Source organism: Lutra lutra, chromosome 1 (genome assembly GCF_902655055.1).
Source record: "Lutra lutra chromosome 1, mLutLut1.2, whole genome shotgun sequence".
In the NCBI taxonomy this organism is placed as follows: domain Eukaryota; kingdom Metazoa; phylum Chordata; class Mammalia; order Carnivora; family Mustelidae; genus Lutra; species Lutra lutra.
Window position 1 is genome coordinate 125,671,049 of NC_062278.1, and position 18,662 is coordinate 125,689,710.

Here is an 18,662-nt window from a genome sequence, read left to right on the forward strand (position 1 = left end):
TCCGCCGCTCTCCTTGGTATTGAAACTGCACTCCTTGGTAGGTGAACTTGGTCCTGGCTGGGTTTCTCGTTGATCTTCTGGGGGAGGGGCCTGTTGTAGTGATTCTCAAGGGTCTTTGCCCCAGGCGGAGGTGCACCGCCCTTATCCAGGCCGGCTGAGTAATCCGCTTGGGTTTGCTGGGTTCGCTTTCGGGAGCTTTTGTTCCCTGAGCGCTTTCCGTGGAGTTCCGGAGGGCGGGAATGAAGATGGCGTCCTCCCTGTGTCCGGCTTGGAGGAGCCGAGAGCCCGGCGCCCCACTCCTCAGTGCACCCTCAGAGAACAGCGCCCAATTACTCCCATCACCCTGGCCTCTGGCCGCGCTCCGAGCTGACCGAGCCTGCGACCGGTTCAAGGTAACCCCGAGCTGAGAGTCACTCCTCGGCTCTGTCTCTTTAGCCGGCTTCCCCGTTCTAATACCTGAAAGCTCTGGGACCCTCAGACACCCCCGATCCTTTTGTGAGCCTTCGGGACTGAGGCCACGCTGACCCTGCGTGGGCTTCACCCCGGTTAAGCCTCTGGAGTGATGTCCCTCAGTGGAATAGACTTTTAAAAGTCCTGATTTTGTGCTCCGTTGCTCCGCCGCTCGCCGGGAGCCGGCCCCTCCCCCCGCGGTCTATCTTCCAGTCGCTTTGGATTCACTTCTCCGCCAGTCCTACCTTTTAGATAGTGGTTGATTTTCTCTTTCTAGAATTGCTGTTCTTCTTCTCTTCAATCTCCCGTTGGATTTGTAGGTGTTTGCAATCTTTAGATAAGGTATTTAGCTGATCTGCCGCTACCTGAAGTAGTCTCAGCCTGCTACTTCTCTGCCATCTTGACTCCTCCCCACGACCACATTTTTTTAATGCCTAGAAATAATTTGAAAAATGTTAAAAAATGAGATAATCTGTCCATTCCAGTTTTTTTTTTTTCCCCTTTAGTGACCTCCCACCTACGGCCTTTACTTGGGTAGAATAATTCTGAGGCATGTTCTTACAACTTCTAGAGTTTTCTCACAGGATTAAGCTCCAATCTAGTAGCTGGATTAACAATGTATCCTTTACTGGACTGCCTTTTCTTCTCTCCACTCTTCATCCTTCATTTTTCCCCTGGTTCCTGTATCTCCCAAATAAACCGCTCATCCTTGAATCTTCGTCTCAGGATCTGCTTGCAAGGGATCCAAACTGAGACCCCCTTTGTGAAATCCTCCTCCTTCCTGAGCCATCATGATCATAGGATTCAGGAGAAATGAAACTCACCAAAAAGATGTATTCCCAGTAAACCAATAATTCAGTAGTCTTTCATGCCCTCAAGCAAAAGACTTGACTCTCATCTAGGTATGTATTCCCCTTCTGAAATATTAGGAGCTAATTGTCTCTCCAGCCCCTCTGAAGAGTTCAGCTCCTCCCCGACTTAGGTTAGAGTAAGCATGGCTATTGTGTGAGGTTCTTACCTCCTACCACTAGGGGACACCATTTTGTGCCCAGAAGACAGACTTAGTCTGGAGGAGACTTAGTCTTCTCTGCCCCAGGAAAAGAAGAGTCCCTTATATGGGGAAGTCACTGTCCAGTGTCCCTCTTGCTCTTTGTGTCCAGGGTCAAGACTGACTCAGCATGACTTAGCCCTAGAATTTTTTTTTTTTTTAATAATCTCTATACCCAACTAGAGCTCAAATTCAAGACCCCAAGATCAAGAGTCACATATTCCCCCAACTGAGCCAGCTAGGCACCTTGATTTAGTCTTTAATTATAATCCAATCTATGGTACCATCATGCTACACAGATTCTTAGAAGTCCCTAACCTTTCCCATGAGCCTCCCTCTACTCTGCTAGGAGACAAACTGAGTTACAAATAAGAGAACATCCAAAGGTAATTATACTTGAATTAAAAAAAAAAATCTTATATTGGGAATGAATGGCCTTTCTAAGTGTGACACAAAATCCAGAAGCAATAAAAAAGAGAAGAGCAACTAATTTTCATATTCAGTAAGTTTAATTTTAATATTTAAAATTTGTGATTTAGGGAAACAAAGTTTTTAAAAATGAAAAAATCCTGTATATGTGGCTATTGAGCCACTTAATCCTCCCCTAAAACTGAATATGGTAGAGATTGTTACCTCCAATTTCAGAGAAGGAAACAGGCTCAAATCGGTAAAGTGACTTTGCCCAAGGTCACCTTGTAGAGCCACATTTCACACCCTCAGTTGGAGTTACTCCCAAGTCCTCTACCCTCAGCAGCTGGGCAGGGGAAAGAGGAGAGTGAACAGAAGAGAAGGAAGACAGAGCAGAGGAAGGGGAACGGCTGAGCTCTGAAGAGAGAAGGGGTGTCAGGCAGGGCCGGGACACCGTTTCTTACATCTGAGTGAAGGGGGAGACTAAGCCTTTTCACCTGGGCACTTACTGGGGGCTAGTTGTGTGCACTGATACAAGAGGGATCATCAGTACTAGCCCTCCTAAAGTGGGGACAGTGAGCAGCTCCAGTCGACCTCATGGGAGCACTGTAAGGATCTGATGACAGGACAGAGGCCCAGAGCCAGCTTTATAAAACACTCTTCCTACTAAGGTTAAGAACTTGTCACTGAAGCTAGGAGAAGCTGTGCAGCAATCAGAAAACCTTGACATCATCCGTGATGCCTCTTTTTTTTCCCCCTCACACTCTAGTTCACTCCATTAAGAAATCCTATTGGCAGAAACAGATGAATCTTGACCTTTACCCCATGACCCCTGAGAGGGTTGGGAGTTATGGAGGATTCTGCATGGGCAGAGGAAGACCAGTCACACTGGAGAAGCAAATTCAAGAAGTAAATTATCTAAGAATGTCTCAGTGATGGGGGTTTTGGAGTATAGGTGAGGTTTGGAGGGCTGAGGTCTGGAACCAATGACCAAGAAAGAATTTTTGAAATATCTTTGGTGCAAAAAATGTGGTTTTATTAAAGCATGGGGACAGGAACTGTGGGCAGAAAGAGCTGCTGTATAGGGGTCTTGAAGCATGGAGTTAAGACTGGGGAGTTGGGGGAAGTAAGGAAAAGGGAGGCTTCAAAGGATTTTCATTTGTTAAAAAATACCTCAGGATACTGGAGGCCTGGCTATTATCAAGATAAGGTGTGTCCCCCCCCCCCCCCCCCCCCCCCCCCCCCCCCCCCGCCCCGTGGCAAGGCATTAACATTAAGATAGCTGGGAGCTTCCCAAAAGAATGTCACAGAGGTCCCACTTAGAAGCGGAGGGTGGGGGTGGTTGCAGGGTGTCCCCTTCTGGTTGCAGGGTGTCCCCTTCTGCTTTGTCCTCAGCTTGCTTTCTGTTCCCTCATCATCAAGGGATAGAGACCTGAATTCCCTAGGTCTCAGGATTTTGCTCATCCCAAATAAATGTTCATTTGGCAAGCTTTAATTCTGTAGGCCTAACATAGCCTTCCTTTCTCCCTGCCCCCACAATTGTATTAGATGCAGGTCCCAGAAAACCTTCCTCTACTGAAGCCTCGAGGTCTCAGAGCTCACCAGGGCAGGACTTAAGAATAGAGGTGTAAATTTGTCAAGAGAAGGGAAGCAGGGGCACAGAAAGAGAGTAAATCCTCATCTAACATGGCAGAAAGTCAATAGATAAATCAAGAAATCGCTATGTAAGCTTATTTTTTTAGCGACAAGGGGGTGACCACCAGAAGAACTAAACGGAGGAACGGATACAAATGGCTATGTGTGGGGAGCAAGGGAGAAGGGCTTGTTGCTCTCATTATAAGAACATTTAGATAACTTTATTTTGTAAACAGTGTTCATGCATTACTTTGATATATCTTTTAATTCTATCTTTTAAAGGTAGAGAAATAAAAATAAGAAATAAAACGGAATACAAAACAGGAAAATTACAAGCCAGGAGGCACACAACACAAAAAAACCAATGGGTGAGAGCAGGGGTGGGGTTGGGAAGGCGGGCGGGGCTTCGAAAAGGCGGGGCTCAGAGCGAGGTCGCCCTTAGGGACCGCCCCCACCGAGGGGGCGGGGCGCAGAGAGGAGTTTTCCTCTGGCTCCGCCCACAGCGGGGCTCCCCGGGAGCGCGGGGTCAAGTTCACCGTAGGGCCCGCCCTGTTCAGCGCGTGGGGGCGGGGCGGCCTTGCCCCAGGGCGGCCTTGTCCCGGGACCGCCCAGCCGCAGAGGGCCTTCCTCGGCTGGAGCAGGCGCCGTCCGGCGCGGTCCTCCGGAGCAGGGCTACGCGCGGGCCTGGAGCCCGGGTTCGGTGCGGCGGATTCCCCAGTCCCTGGCAGTCCCCCGAGGCTCACAAAAAGAGAGCGTCTGCGGAACCCAGACGCGCAGGTAAGCGCCTCCAGCCCGCGCTCGGCCTCGCGGGCGCCGGCCCAAACCTGGGGGCGACAGGTGGCGGCGGGGTGCGGAGCCCGGCAGCTGGCCTGGGTAGGATGGACGCCGGAACGCCTCCCCTGCAGGCTGTCGCGCCTCCTGCTCTCCCCGTAGCGGGGTCAGCCTAAGCCCCAGAACGCCTTCGGCTCCGACCTGAGGCCGGCAGACAGGAATTCGGATCCCACCTTCCCCCACTCTGGCAGTTTGTAGATACAAAGACGTGTCCCCAGATACGCATCGCGTGCCACCAAGTGCCTACCACTCGGCCAAGTGCTGGGTATACGGAGGTGGGCGAGCGCACGTGGTGCTCGCCACGCAGGACCTCACAGTCTAGGGGGAAAGACCCACAGCAGGGAGATCATCTACAGACATAGTGTAAACGGTGGAACTGCGGTAAGAGCGTGCAGGCGCCGGGCGAACGTTTAACCAGCGGCCCCCGTCTCTGAAGGATGCGGAAGCGCCAACTTCAGCCTGAGCCCCACCGTTCCAGAGTGGAGGACAACAGAGCAAACACATTTTGTTAGGAGAGAAGGTGGCTTGTTTGAGGAAAGGAAGGACTGTGGTGCCTGGCTGCAGAGAGCTGGGGGGAAGCCAGTTCCCGAACTTTCCGCTCCCTAAAATAGGAACGCGCCTTCCCATTGAAGATTGAGGTGTTGAATTTACATGACTTAGCGGTGTTCCAGGCAGGGTCAGTCAATGAAGTACAGGTGAAAACAGGTTTCTGGTTGGAGCAGGACATTGATCTGGGCTCTAAAGAGAGTGCCTGCCTCTGCGCAAACTCACTTCCCGCCTCCTGGAATCCTCTTACCTTGTCTGAGTAGGATGTCTCCAACCGCCCGTTCTCTAAAATGGGATACTGGAAACACTTAACTATAGCACTTCTGACTGACCCTGAGAGATCAGAGAGAAATCTGACTCAGGAGTTTCAGCCTGTGGGCTTCTGACTCTCTGGTGTTACTGGGAGTGCCCTCCTACTCCGCCTCACCCTCCTCAGGTGCTCATTTCCCACAAAGCCTCACCTGTTACAGCCAGTTTCCTAAGGCTCCGAAACTAAGGCTCCCTCATCAGTTACTTGCTCACTTTCATTGGTGACATCATCCCCAACAGCTGGGGAAAACGATCCCCAGAGGCAGTAACTTTCTGGTCCCTAGCTGAGGACCTCCAGATCTTGAAATCCCAGGGATTTAGGAGGGGGTCTGGCACTTCAGGGATCACCTGTCAGCCTCTTCGTGTATTTTATTGGCTTGAAATTTCCCAGTTCCTTCTTTGGCTTTGTTTACACGGTTGCTGTAAGCTTTAGGATTTGCTGCATGAAAACTGGCTGGGAGGCCCAGAGAGTGGGCGAACACAGTTGAGAGAGGAGGCTGGCACTGTTTGTGGGTAGTGGTAATAAAAACAGGACAGATGTTAACAGAAGGGTGTGGAGAAAGAGGGAGAGAGGGCTGTCTTTGTGCAGCCACTCTGTTCTCCCTTGCAGACCTTGGTGGTGCCTGCCACGGAGAAGGGATGGGGGTGGGCGGGGGAAACTATAGGCCAGGCTGTTGCAGACCTGGGTCCAGATTTTTATTCCTTACTTCCCAGCTCTGTGATGGACCCTGGGCAGGCCACTTATCCTCTGTGCACGCTTCCCAGTGCCTGGCATATAGTTAGTTGGCCCTGAAGAAGTACTCTCTCCCTCTTCTCCTAAAGAACTAAAATAGGAATAATAATAGTGCCTAGGTCAGAGGATTATTACAGGATTTAATGAGTTAGTGCACCTAAAATACATCAATGCCTAACATGTAGGAAGTTGCTACTGCTGATGCTGTTGTTCTTATTCCTTATTTTGGGTAAAAGTTGGTGAAACCAGGCAGGGGGAGGTGGATATGAAGGGGTGGCTTTGAGGGTCTGTGCTGGGTGATTAGCTGAGGAGCTGGGTTATCTGTGGCGCTGGTTTTACTGGAAAGCTTCAGCAGGCACCAGAGAGAAGAATGTTCTGCATGATAAAAGGCCTCCAGGAGCCACAGGAGTTGGAGGTCTTGAAGACTGGCCTGAGAAGCAAAAGCAAAGGGGTAAGGGAGGGGGTGAGGACCAGGGTGAAAAATATCGAAAGTTGTCTTGTTCACGTTCTGTCTAACCCACAGCTCCGTGTGGGTCTCCTGTGAGGGGCTGCCCCTGCCCCGTGCTGCCTCCAACCTTCAGAGGGGTGTGGTGATTTCCTGAGGCTGGCGTGGGAGCTGGGGAATGCAGTCTGGTTAATCCTGCATCCCGCAGAGTATGGGGCCCAGAATGAATGGTGAATGGATGAATGGATGCATACAAACCCACAAGCAGACTTCTCTGGGTTAAAGTGTGCTGATTAAAATAAAGGAGTATGAATATAGGCAGAAAAGCAAGTGTTTTCAAATACTTGCTCCTGGCCACGTAATTTCATGTATGTTGCAGCGCTGTGATGAACCCTGCAGGTTTGGAGTCTGACAAAATTACTTGTGTGACCTCACATGCATCATAGAAACTCTCAAAGGCCCAGTTTTTGCATTTGGAAACTGGAAATCATTGGTAGCTGGAGTGCAGGGATACAGGAGTACCTGGCTCTGGGGGGGATCCCAAACAGACCCTCACTGCTGGCAAAATCCAAAAGCAGAGGGACCAGTGGTAGTGAAGCAGGAAAGGAATTTATTTCAGTGAGGTTAGGACCAGGGAGCCAGCAGACTGACATCTTAAAGGTTGTGGACGAAGTGCCAAAACGACTTCCAGGTTTATGTAAGGAAAAGGTGGGACAAAGGTCAGTGAGTATAGGAAGGTGGGCTGTGAAGGTCAGGTCGATCGGTGCCTTAGGGTCAGCCCTGGGGGCCTTGCTGGCTCAGGGCAGCTGTTCTGGTTTGAGGGGGTAGTTTCCAGTTCCCACCGGGGATGCTTTCCTGCAGGGTCTCTTGCCTAGTTAAGATGTGCTGGGGAGAAGAACTTAATTAGGAAGCTTGAGGTGGAAAGGGAAGGGATGAAGCCCTCTCTCAGTAGTGTGAACTCCCAGGGCTGTGAGGAGTATTACGGTGGGAATGCTCCTGTAGGAGGTGCTGTTCTGGTGCTCAGATTCCCGGTGGAGTGAGTGCTCAGCAGTATAATAGTTGCTGTTATTATTCCCGTATTTATCAGCCCTCCAAATGATCTCCGCTGTGATGTGGAAACAGAAGGCCGAAGACACAGAGGGGTGGCGTTGCTTCTGAACTCAGCCCCTTCTGGAAGCAAAGACTCTCTGGAGACAGAAACCAGACAACTCTTGTGAAATTAAGTCAACTTTATGTGCATTTCATTCATTACTTAAAGCACTTGACTATGTGAAATCTTAAAAGGAAAAAAACCCTGCAAAATGATAATTTATGTGCCTTTCAAGTTCAGGTATTTTATCATCGAGATAAATCTTCCGTGCCTCTATGTAAAACCACTTTGGGCTGTCGAAGCTCTTAAATAAAGTGGCTGGTCCTGACCAGTGTCTGTCTTTGCTCATTTATCACGGTTCCCTGGTGAAGACAGACGGATCCCATCTTGCAGGGCAGGCCACGAGATGGCGGCTGCTACCCCACTGGTTCCGCCACGCACTTGGGCATAGTGGTGTTTAACCAGCCACGGGGGGCTGACGGCCCCCTCATCGTTGTCTCCCTCACCTACACACAGAACCACAGCCCCAATCTGGGAAGTAGGAATAGAAGGGCATTCGTTCTATTGCTAGTATGAGTCTGGGCAAATCTAAGGTTCTCCGTGATGGGTTTTTGGGTGAAAGTGGCATCTTCTGGAAGTGAGGGCTGTCTCTTCTGTCTCCCTGGGAGTGCCATCTCTGGGGCTGGCCTCCTTTCCCTCGTAGGTCTGATCTGCATCTCCATGCCTCTCTGCCATCCCTGCCCCTGACCAGAACTGCCCCTAAAGCCAGAGTTCCTGGAGCAGCTGCAGAGACACAGCCCTATTGCAGGGAAGCTTTTCTGAATTGGTTTTGCCTTCCCACAGTCACAGTGGGCAGTGCTGCCAGGCACGCCCTTCTCCAGCTGACCCCGACTTGCCCTTTACTGGGCTGTGAGCACTTCCACAGCTTTTGGACTGAGCGTTCCTGGTCCCCAGCACCGGGCCTGGCTCCTTGTCCTCCCTCCCTCCCTCCCTGCCTATCTCCCTTTTCTTTCTTTCTCTTATAAATTCTTCAGGCAGGGTCATGGGGATTAGAAGGCTGAGTCAAAGCGACACCGTCTCAGCCCTCAGGGGGCCCACAGGCATCATGAGACAGGTTGTTAAGAAAAGCGGAGTTAAGCACATCAGCACACACACTGTCATGGTATGAACTGGGTTAACTGTCAGGAAGGAGAGCCTGGCATGCCATGAGAATGTGAAAAGGTGGGATGGTTGCAGAAATCTAGTCAGTATCCGTGTAAAGTGTGTCCATAAATGTTGGTTGAGGCTTATACTCATTTATTTATATACCTTTGAAGACCGGTGGATGGCATTTTTCTATAAATTCTGGTAAACTGTGTTTTATGCTGCCAAGGTCATCTTGTAAGAATGCGTACTTTAAAACGTTGTTGTGCTTTAGCCTCGGAATGGGAGAGGAATGCTAATGTTCAGTTTACTTAACCCTTTGAAGTTTGCAGAGCCCCTCTTTGGAAGTTGTCTCATTGGATGCTCCATCCTCAGCCTCACACATGTGCTGGGTAGTGGCACTGCGGGTAAATCTAGGGGGTGGGCTCTGGTGCTTGCTTCCTTCTGAGTGACTGGCTCCGTCTGAAAGCCCATTTCCTCTTTCTCTGATAGCCCTGTGCACACGGGCTGAGTGAGGTTCCAGCATAGATTTTCTCACATTGGAGCTGGGGACCTGCCTTCTGGGAGGAAAGACGTGCAAGCCGACTGCTCTCGTCCAGGAGGGCGGGGCTACCTGGCTGCTGGCGCCTATGGCAGGGCGAGCCCACAGGGCCCGGACTCCTGCAGAGCCCACTGTCCCAGCACAGTCCTCCAGAGGGACCCCATGCCTGCCCTCAAGCGCATGCAGTTCCAATGAGAGCCAGAAGAAAATAACACAGAAAGATGGGTTTTAAATAAGACGTGATCCAAACAGCTCCAGGAACCATTCTGTCTTCAGGACTGAATATTGCCAGAGAGTTATTTTATTTGGCCAGAGCAGACAACAAAATATGTCTTCGTCGTCCCTCCCCGCCCCCCCAGTCTCAAATGTGGACCCTATTACAAGAGATGAGCTACCATCTTCCCCGAAGCAAAGGAAGGAGAGTAGCATTGCTGGGCAGAAAGTGAGAAGGCCAATTTCGGTGGGTTGGGTGTGACTGCTGGGTTCTCAGGGCACAGCTCTCATGTGATTGTCACCATGTGGCCCTGAGCCATGGAGGAAAGAAGGGGCTCTGGAAATCTCCCTCCCATAAGGCTGACGCACGATGATGGTACTCATTCCCCTTGGAAGTACACATTAAGTGGTAGGTACTTAGGAAAAAAGGTTCTGGGGAGTAAATGTGTCCATCAGTAAACCGACCTCCTAAGATGGTTTTTAAATTAGAACCAGTCTTCCTGCCCGCCGCCCCCATCTTTCCCTCCTCCCTGGCTTCCTCCTATGTGAGGGAACTGTCAAGGCAGTTCCAACTCCTCCCAGGGACTTGCAGCAGCAGAGTGAACATTGTTGAAGGCACGCACAAAGGGTTTAGTGCCTTGATTCTGGTCCTTCCCCCGGTCAGTGTTTGACAGAGGAGGGAATGTGGAGCAAGGCTGACCAGTGCAGTTCAACCTAATTCCATCCTTGCGGCAGCCATCAGCAACTGCTGTCAGCCAGTGTGCTCGCTGGAAAGCCTTTTGCAATTGAGGAGTGGAAAGAATGATGAAAACAAGTGAGGGGACTAATGCAGGTTTGGGCCCAGTAAGTGGCCTGTGGAAGAGCATGAAAGGCAGTGTCAGGAAGGGAGTCACAGCAGGGCGGGTAAGGAGCAGGCTTTCAAAAGCTAGAAGTCTCTCTCTGAGCAGGTGGTCATTAGGGCAGAATGCCTGTTACATGAATTAGTGTGGAGGAGTCTAACTTGAAATTATTAGCCACTTTCATTTTGAAAGATCAGAAATAGGTGTTTATTGCACAGACCCTGTGGTTAGTATCAAAGACTGCCTTGCTTTTTATTTCTCCCATCTGGTCCTCTTCTATGTAATTTTTATAATGCTGTTGATCAGTCTTGTCTTTGTGTGTGTGTGTGTGTGTGTGTGTGTGTGTGTGTGTGTGTATGAAGACGGAGGCCAGTGTTGTACCCACTTTATATTTTATGAGTCATCAGAGGACTGCGGACGATACAAGTGGTAAGGCTGCCGTTTTCGGGGGTCCCTGGAATGCTACCAGTCCTTTGGCTTCTGGGATTCTGTCTTAAAAAAAGAATTTGAAAAGTGAAAAAAGCCACTGTATAAAGATCCATCATTATTTATAATGGTGAAAACTTACAAGTGACCTGAATATGTAACATAGAGTATAGTCAAGCTCCAGAAAATTAGGTTGATGGAGTATTATGCAGTACTTAAAACTATGGAGGTTAGTAGCTTGGGAAGTCATTACATGCTCAGCAAACAGAATGCTATTCTATTAAGTACAGATTCAGGAAAATAGTCTGCAAGGGACGACTCAAAGGGAACAAGAATTTCTCTAGAACGGGGGAACTAGGGATAACTTTTTTTCACATTTCTAACTTTCTATATTGTATTTTGACTCTCCGTTAAAAAAAAAAAAATCCTAAAGCAAGCCAAGTTAAATAATGACCTTTACGTTGTTGGCAGGTTTAAGGGCACTACATTTATGGCCTTCTCCTGATTAAATTTGTCAATCAATAATTTCTAACACTGGGGTTGGCTTCCTGCCTCCGTGTCTCTGGGCAAAGGACATTCTCTGCGTCCACAAGCTGAGTGGCCAGCAGACGCGCTCACTCTGGCTCAGAGAATCAGACACCAGGGGGTGGCGTGGGTGGGTGGGGGGGTCATTCAGGTGGAAAAGTCTACAGCTCTTCCCTGCCTTGCAGCTTCTGTCCTTCTGCCCTTCCTCGAGCCTCCCTCATCCTTCTGCCTCAGTGGGAGGGTAGGGACAGGGGATTTGGGTTTACAGTCTTTGAGACCCTTGTTGGTAAAGCTTCAGCAACCTCTGCCTTCAACACACACATACACACACACACACACACACACACACACTTCCTAAGTCAGTAGTTGTCTGGGGCAGCCCTGCTATCCTGCTCAGGTCTCGGTCCTCCAGTACCTCTGGGACTGGGTTTTGTATTCTTAATACCAACTGTCCCTGGGTTGGCTCTAAACCCATGTGTCCTCTCTACCTGGCACTGGCAAGGGCCTAGTGCATGACCATTGGTGTGTCCTAAGGCAGCAGTTCTCATACACTGGGACATCATAACAGGGGTTTTTATTTGAGACAAGAGTTTGAGTCTGGTGATTTACCTGGGAGGAGATCCCATGAAGCACTAGCAGAAAATAGGGAAACAAGCCAGACAAGCACATCGTTTGAGCCGGGCAGCAGTGTGGACTGCTAGAGCTTAAACTCTGGCAGCCAGTGTAGAGCACCCATCCCAGAGTTAGCCTCTCCTGGGGAGTAGGGGCTGAATATACAGCCACCATTGCTGTCCATCACTGGTTGAGCATTGCTTTTTACATGGAGTTAATTCTCTGGGCTTTCTGGTAGCTTCCATTTCCCCGGTGAAACATCAGGGCTAAGGGAGGCCGACAAGCATGTGGAAGTCAAGCTGGCTTGCCTTGAAATTGTGAGGCCTGGGGGTGCTTGGGTGGCATCTGCCTTCAGCTCAGGTCATGACCCCAAGACCCTGTGCTCGAGCTCCACACTCAGCCAGGGAGTCTTCCTGTCCTTCTGTCCCTCCCTGCTGCTCATGGGCGCATGCTCTCTCTCTCAAATAAATGAGTAAAATCTTAAAAGAGCAAATTAACAACAACAACAAAAACAGTGAGGCCTGAATGCTCCGGGCACAGCACTGACAGCGTCCGCTGTGACATTCTTCCCCAAGCACCATGAACATTATCAATGTGCTAAACTGAAAATAACCAAATTCACAATTATGTGCTGAATCAGAGACCCTTTTATATTAAATTGAAGACTGCGCTAAATAGTAACCAACCCCAGAAGTTTCTGAAAAACTGACATCTTTAAGAAAAATACTGCCACATTTTCCCTGAACTGGGATAGAGTATTAATATGTGACCTAAGCAGCAGGACAGTGTTCACAGCTGTGTTCACAGCTGTGCAGTCTGAGACCCACCACTCTGGAAGAGGGCCTGAGTATGTAGTAAGATTGATCTTTATCGTGGCAGTGTTTCCACCTCTGATGTACCTTGACTTTTTTCTGTTATTTCTCAAGTACATTAAGATGATGTTAAAAGAAAAACTCATTGGGAGATAACATTTAAACTCATTTGTCAACCCACGATTATATCTTCCAGTGCCATGTTTTAATATTAATACTGCATTCACCGTACTGACACTAATACCAAAGGATGGGAGAGTATTTCTATAGTTATGGCTTTAGGCTCTCTGATAAATGTTTTCTAGTCATCGCCTTTATGTAGAAACACTCCATCTCCAATTAAAGATTTACTAAGCTCTTCATCAAAATACCTATTCACAGTTGAGGCACACCAAATGGCTGTGTTGACATTTCAACTTAATTCACTCTATAGTTCTGTGGGTCTCAGTCCATTTTTTAATGCTTGTTTTTTGTTTTCTATGCATGGAGGAGGAATAGGGGCAGAAATCTGGGGGGGGGGGTAATGCAGATTCTAGAAACATTTTCTGTGTGCTTATTATTACCAAGTCTATCGGCATGTTTGTCACCACAAATGAAGGCCTTACTCCAGGAGATGATGTAAAATTGCTCTTGTAATGAGCCCAGTAGAGTTGAGTGGCTAAACCCTTTGCATTGAGTTATGGGCTTTTTAGAATTTGTGTAGAAAAGATTCAAGATCCCAGTGTTTTAGAGAAATGTGGCCATTTTCCTTCCAGCCACGGTTCAGCATGCATTATTCTGCAAAGAATGAGATGGTGAGTAGCTGTGAATGCCCCATCCCCCCGTCCTGTGTGGCAGACATCTTCTCTTATTCTCTCCTTCCCTCCCCCTCCATCTCTCTCCCTCTACCTGCTTCCTCTCTCTCTTCCCCCCATTCCTGTCTCTCTCTCTCTCTCCCCCACTTTCCTCCTCCTCTCCCTTTACCCCCTCCTCTCCCTCTTTCCCCCTCTTCTCTCTCCCTCCACCCTCCCCCTCTGTCTCTCCCCCTCCTCCCCCCTTCGCTTCCTCTCTCTCCCCATCTCTCCCCCTCCTCTCTCTTTCTCCCCTCTCCCCCCTCCTCTCTCTCCCCTCTCTCTCTTTCCCCCTCTCTCTCTCTTCTCTCTCTCCTTCCTCTCTCTCACGCCCCCTCCCCTCTCCTCTCTCTCAGCCCCTTCTCTCTCTCTCCCTCCCCCCACCACACAGAGTATTCTGTTGTGTGCCTTTACCTTAGTTTACTTCATTAGTTCTCTATGGGTGGGCAGGAGGCTGTTGCCGACCCTACTGCAGAGAATATGTTTATATGCTGTCTTTTATGGGAGAGAAGACACTGGAAGCCCTCCTCAAGAGCTGTAGCCAAGTACAGGCCCCCTCTACCCATATACCTCACCTCTCATCCCATCATGGCATTCCCCTGCCTCCTCTCACTGGACCATGGTGACCCAGAGGTCATGCTCAGCAGGAAGTCTGCTTGAGATTCTCTCTTTCCCTCTGCCCCTTCCCCTGCTCTTGAATGTGCGCGTGTGTGCATACACACACACACACACACACACACACACACTCTCTCTCTCTCTCTCTCTCTCAAATAAATAAATAAATCTTTAAAACCAAACAAAAGAAAACAAAAAGAAAAAGGAGCTTTTTTTTCTGCCTTGGTTTGGGAAATTTTAACAAACAATCCTGTACATCCCTGTATGTTTGCTATTTGATTTCCTGTTTCTTTTCATTGTACAAAGAAACCTTAGTCTTTATTCCCCTCTAAGCTGGGAATTGGGAGGAAAACACAAGTTGACTGATGGTTTGCGTGGGGTGATAGTAGGGTGGGTTGGTGCTAGTCAGTAAGGTGCCCCTAAGTCCATGTCTCCATGGTTCCTAGACCAAAGCCTTGGAAGATTCCAGTCAGGGGAGAGAAGGATATCCCTGCCATGACTAAGTTGGCATCTCTTCCTCTCATGGTCAGTACTTGAGTTTTGGTCATTGTGGACAGACCATGTGAGGGTTTTAAGGGGTCCTTAACTTTATGATCCATGTACATTGTAAGGGGAAGATCCTCTGGTGGTCATGGATGGCTGCTAGAAGAAATCTTAGCATGTAGATAGACTTTTCAGTTTATAGCTAAGGAAACAGGCCAGAGGGGTTAAGTGACTTGCCCAAGGTCACACAGTGAAGTAGAAAGAGCAGAGCTAGATTGGAGTCCCCATAATCTCACTCCCTTACTATCTGTGTGACCTTGAGTAAGCCCTCTCTGAGCTTCAGTCTCTTCACCTGTGATGATGGACAGAATAATGGCCTTCCAGAAAACTCTGGAACCTGTGAATATGTTAGGTTATAAGGCATGGCAGAATTTGGGTTGCAGATGAAATTAAGGTTGCTAATCAACTGACCTTACAATTATTTTGGATTATCCACATAAGGTTGATGTAGTCGCAAACATTCTTATAAGTGAAAGCAGAAGGCAGGATCCCTGGGTAGCTCAGTCAGTTGATCATCTGCCTTCAGCTCAGGTTATGAACCCAGGGTCCTAGGACCTGCCCTGGGCTCCCTGCTTAGCGGGGAGTCTGCTTCTCCCTCTAACCTCCCCACCCTCTGCTCATGATCTCTCTCTCACTCACTCTTACATAAATAAAATCTTAAAAAAAAAAAAAAAAGAAGTGGAAGACAGGAGAGTGAGTTAGACTGATATGAGAAGGACTGGGCCAGCCATGCCTGGCTTGGAGGAGGGAAGGGGGAATGACATGAGGAACATGTGACAGCCTCTGACAGCTGGAAAAGGTAAGAAGTAAATTCTCCCCTGGAGCTCCAGAAAGTAGTGTGGCCCTGCTGACACCTTGATTTTAATTAACGAGACCCCTTTTGGACTTTTGACCTCTGGAACTGTAAAATAATACAGTGTGTGTTGTGTTAAGCCACTAAGTTTGGAGTAGTTTGTTATACCAGCGACAGAAAGGCAAATAGTCATGCCTGCCTCCAAAAATGGCAGCATGGGGTCAGGAAGATAATATTTGAAAATTTCCCAACAAAGCTCCAGGAACATAGCAGATGCTTGATAAACAGTCATATTGAGAGGCACTTGGGTGGCTCGGTCGTTAAGCGTCTGCCTTTGGCTCAGGTCATGATCCCAGGGTCCTGGGATCAAGTCCCGCATCGGGCTCCCTGTGGAGGGAACCTGCTTCTCCCTCTCCCCCTGCTTGCATTCCCTCTCTCGCTGTGTCTTTCTCTGTCAAATGAATATATAAAGTCTTAAAAAGAAAAACAAAAAAACTAGTCATGTTGATGGTGCTGGTGGGCTGGTGGGTCTGGGCAGTGGTGGTCATCAATACAGAGAGAAAAGGGGAGTAGCTGACGGCAGGTGTCTTTGAAGAACCAAGGTTGGTGCCTCTGAGGGAAAGTTCAGGGCCATTAGGAGGTCAGTATGAGACCCCAGATGGCCCAGGTAGGTGACCAGAGGCCCCCTGACAGAGACCCTTCAGCTCTGATAGTCCACAGGCTTCCACCCCCAGTTCATCTGCACGTCATCTGGCAGCACCGTCATCTAGCAGCACCGTCCTATGTTGAGGGAGCAGGAGCTGAGGAAAGAGAGCTCAGGAAAGGGCTGAGCCTACGACCTCTTCCGTTAGGTGGCGCCCTGCCTCAGAGAACTGGCAGGATGTGGGTCTCTCTTGGCCAGACCCTAATGCCTTTTTGGCTGCCCCATGGCCTTAAAGATAATTACTGCCACAACATCGGAGCTGACCTTGGGTGAGCTTGTTACAGCCCAGGCCGTGTGCTAGGAGCTCTCTGACAGACTGACAGCCGTCTCATTCCATCTTCATGGCAGCCCTCTGTGAGGCAGGTCTTATTTCCCATAGTATGCTTAGGCCACTTGCTCAAGGTCAAAGAGCTTGTCAGTGACAGATCTGGGACTACAGGCTAGGCTCTGTGGATTCCAGATTCAGCCTCCTGGGCAGAATTGGTCACTGAGTGGGAGAAGAGAGACGGCCCACCCGCAGGCTGACTGGACAGAGCATGGGAGTGCTGTGTTTGGATGAGGAGACCCAAGGGAACAAGGTCCCCAGGGTCTCTGGAAGGAGGCCCCACTCGAGGGAATGCCTTCCACGCCCTCCTGCAGCTCCTGGAGTGGTGGAGGCCCTGGGTGGAACAGGGGTGGTGTGCATTTGCTTCCTGGGCTCTGTGGGGGCTTCACCTCTGCTCTGTCCCTCAGGATCACCACGACCGCATCCATCTTTTCTTTTCCTCAGAAGGCATACGTTGACATTCAGACTGGTGTTAGATGATATTGACAATTTTTGTTAATTATTAATTTTGTCAGGAGTGATCATGGTATTATGGATAAATAAGAAACTCTCCTATTTTAAGAAAGTTTCTTTTAGTTTTGAAGTATTTAGAGGTGAAATGTCATGGTTTCTATAATGTACTTTAATATGCTTCCAGGGAAAAAAGACGAAGTAAACATGGAAATGTGTTAAGGACCATTTGGGGACCTCTGTGTGGCAGTTCATTATGCGGTTTCCTCCACTTCTCAGTATGTGGTAATTTTGTATAAAAAGTTGGGCTTTTTAATAAAAATCATTCACAGAGCCCTTAGGATGTACTCAGTCTTTAGCTAAATGAGACACAGCTCTACACTCTGGAGACTCACAGATGGATGACCACTGTGGTAGGGACAAGCTAGGGGGCAGAGGTGGAGGGGCGTGACGGGGCCTGCTGGGGACAGTCATCAGAGGACAGTCATCAGCCTGCTGGGGACGGCTTGGAGAGGAAGTCCTGTGTGGGACCTTGTTCTGGCCTCCCAGTTGTGCAGTTGCTTTTGTGGAGCTGTTTACAGTCAGTCCCCAGTCAAGGAACTAAGACAGCAGGCCGAGTCTTCTTTAATGCACCATCACTGAAGGACTCCCTGCGGTGTGCGACTGGCCTTCCACAGACAGGATGATTTTTCCTTCAAAGTGGCATTATTCCTTCACTGTGTTATCATACAGAAAGGGACTGTGGTGTTTCGTCAAACATCTCCTCCTGGTACATACTGCTTAATAGGAATTCCATTGTTGCTGCCGATTCCCTAACACATTTTCTTGGGCAAATTCTGTAATCTTTTGGGTTTTACACGAAAGTTCATTTTTCAGACTTAGCGTTAGAAGAGATAATCAGGCTCCCGGATCTCCTGTTAGCCTCCTCTTTCTTTTTATTTTTTCCTTATCGAAATAGCCAGCCGGTGAAGAGGAACAGCCCCTGGAGTGTCTGTTCTCACCTTATCTTCTCTGTATTTCCAAGGATTTTGCCAAATCTGTAGAACTGTGTCAGGCATCTTTTAATACAGACCTCACTGCTAACCCCTGGGCCAATCTTGGCCAAGTTCTGGTCTGGCTCTCTAACAACAATGTTACTCTTCAACAAAAACTCGATTTCTTTTCTGTAAGCCTTTGGACATACGAACACTTAACAGGTGACCTCTGAGTGGTAATTTCATAAATTCTTGGTGAAATGAATTGTATCAGATCAATACATCTGTGGACTTACTGCATTTTTTGAGCTTCGAGGGACTTTGAGATGAATCCAGTACAGCTCTGTTAGTGGAGGAAACATTCATTTTAACTGCATAGTCAGTTCTCAATTAACAAGGGTAATGGAGTGGAAGGAGGTCAGTGATAATCAAAAATCATGGTGAAAATAAAATTATAGTCAACACTGGATTTTCTGGGGGCTGATTAACTGGCTTGTGGATTAATTGAGGTTAAGATACACTGGACCCTAGGATGTCATCACCTTGGTAATTGGTGAACAGCTACTCACCACCTGGCCTCCCCTCCACTCCCACCGCATGCACTGAGTCTGTCCTGGGGAAGAGAAGGGCTTCCTGGCTACATCAGGCAGGGCTGGCAAACCTTGGCTGGATTTAGTACCATGATGGCACAGACGTTGCTCTTGGGACACAGGTGAGGGCTGCTTTTAGGGCTTGTCCCCCCTGCCCATTGAGATGTGGTTCAAAAACTTGAGCTGTATCATACCCACCAGAAGGGCTTGTGAGGCCCCAGACTGCTGGGCCC

The 18,662-nt window shown here is 48.9% G+C and overlaps 1 protein-coding gene across 6 annotated transcripts in view; it reads left to right on the forward strand.

Moving 5' to 3' along the window:
• Positions 1–4,054: 4,054 nt before the first annotated feature.
• Positions 4,055–18,662, forward strand: part of NMNAT3 (nicotinamide nucleotide adenylyltransferase 3) — a 115,997-nt gene continuing 101,389 nt past the window's right edge. For 2 of the 6 annotated variants that reach the window (XM_047735714.1, XM_047735705.1), the window contains exon 1: positions 4,055–4,318. The gene's annotated coding sequence lies outside the window, so the exon portion shown is untranslated. The remainder of the gene's footprint in view (positions 4,319–18,662) is intronic. The other 4 variants (XM_047735721.1, XM_047735687.1, XM_047735697.1 and 1 more) reach the window with 4 other exon arrangements.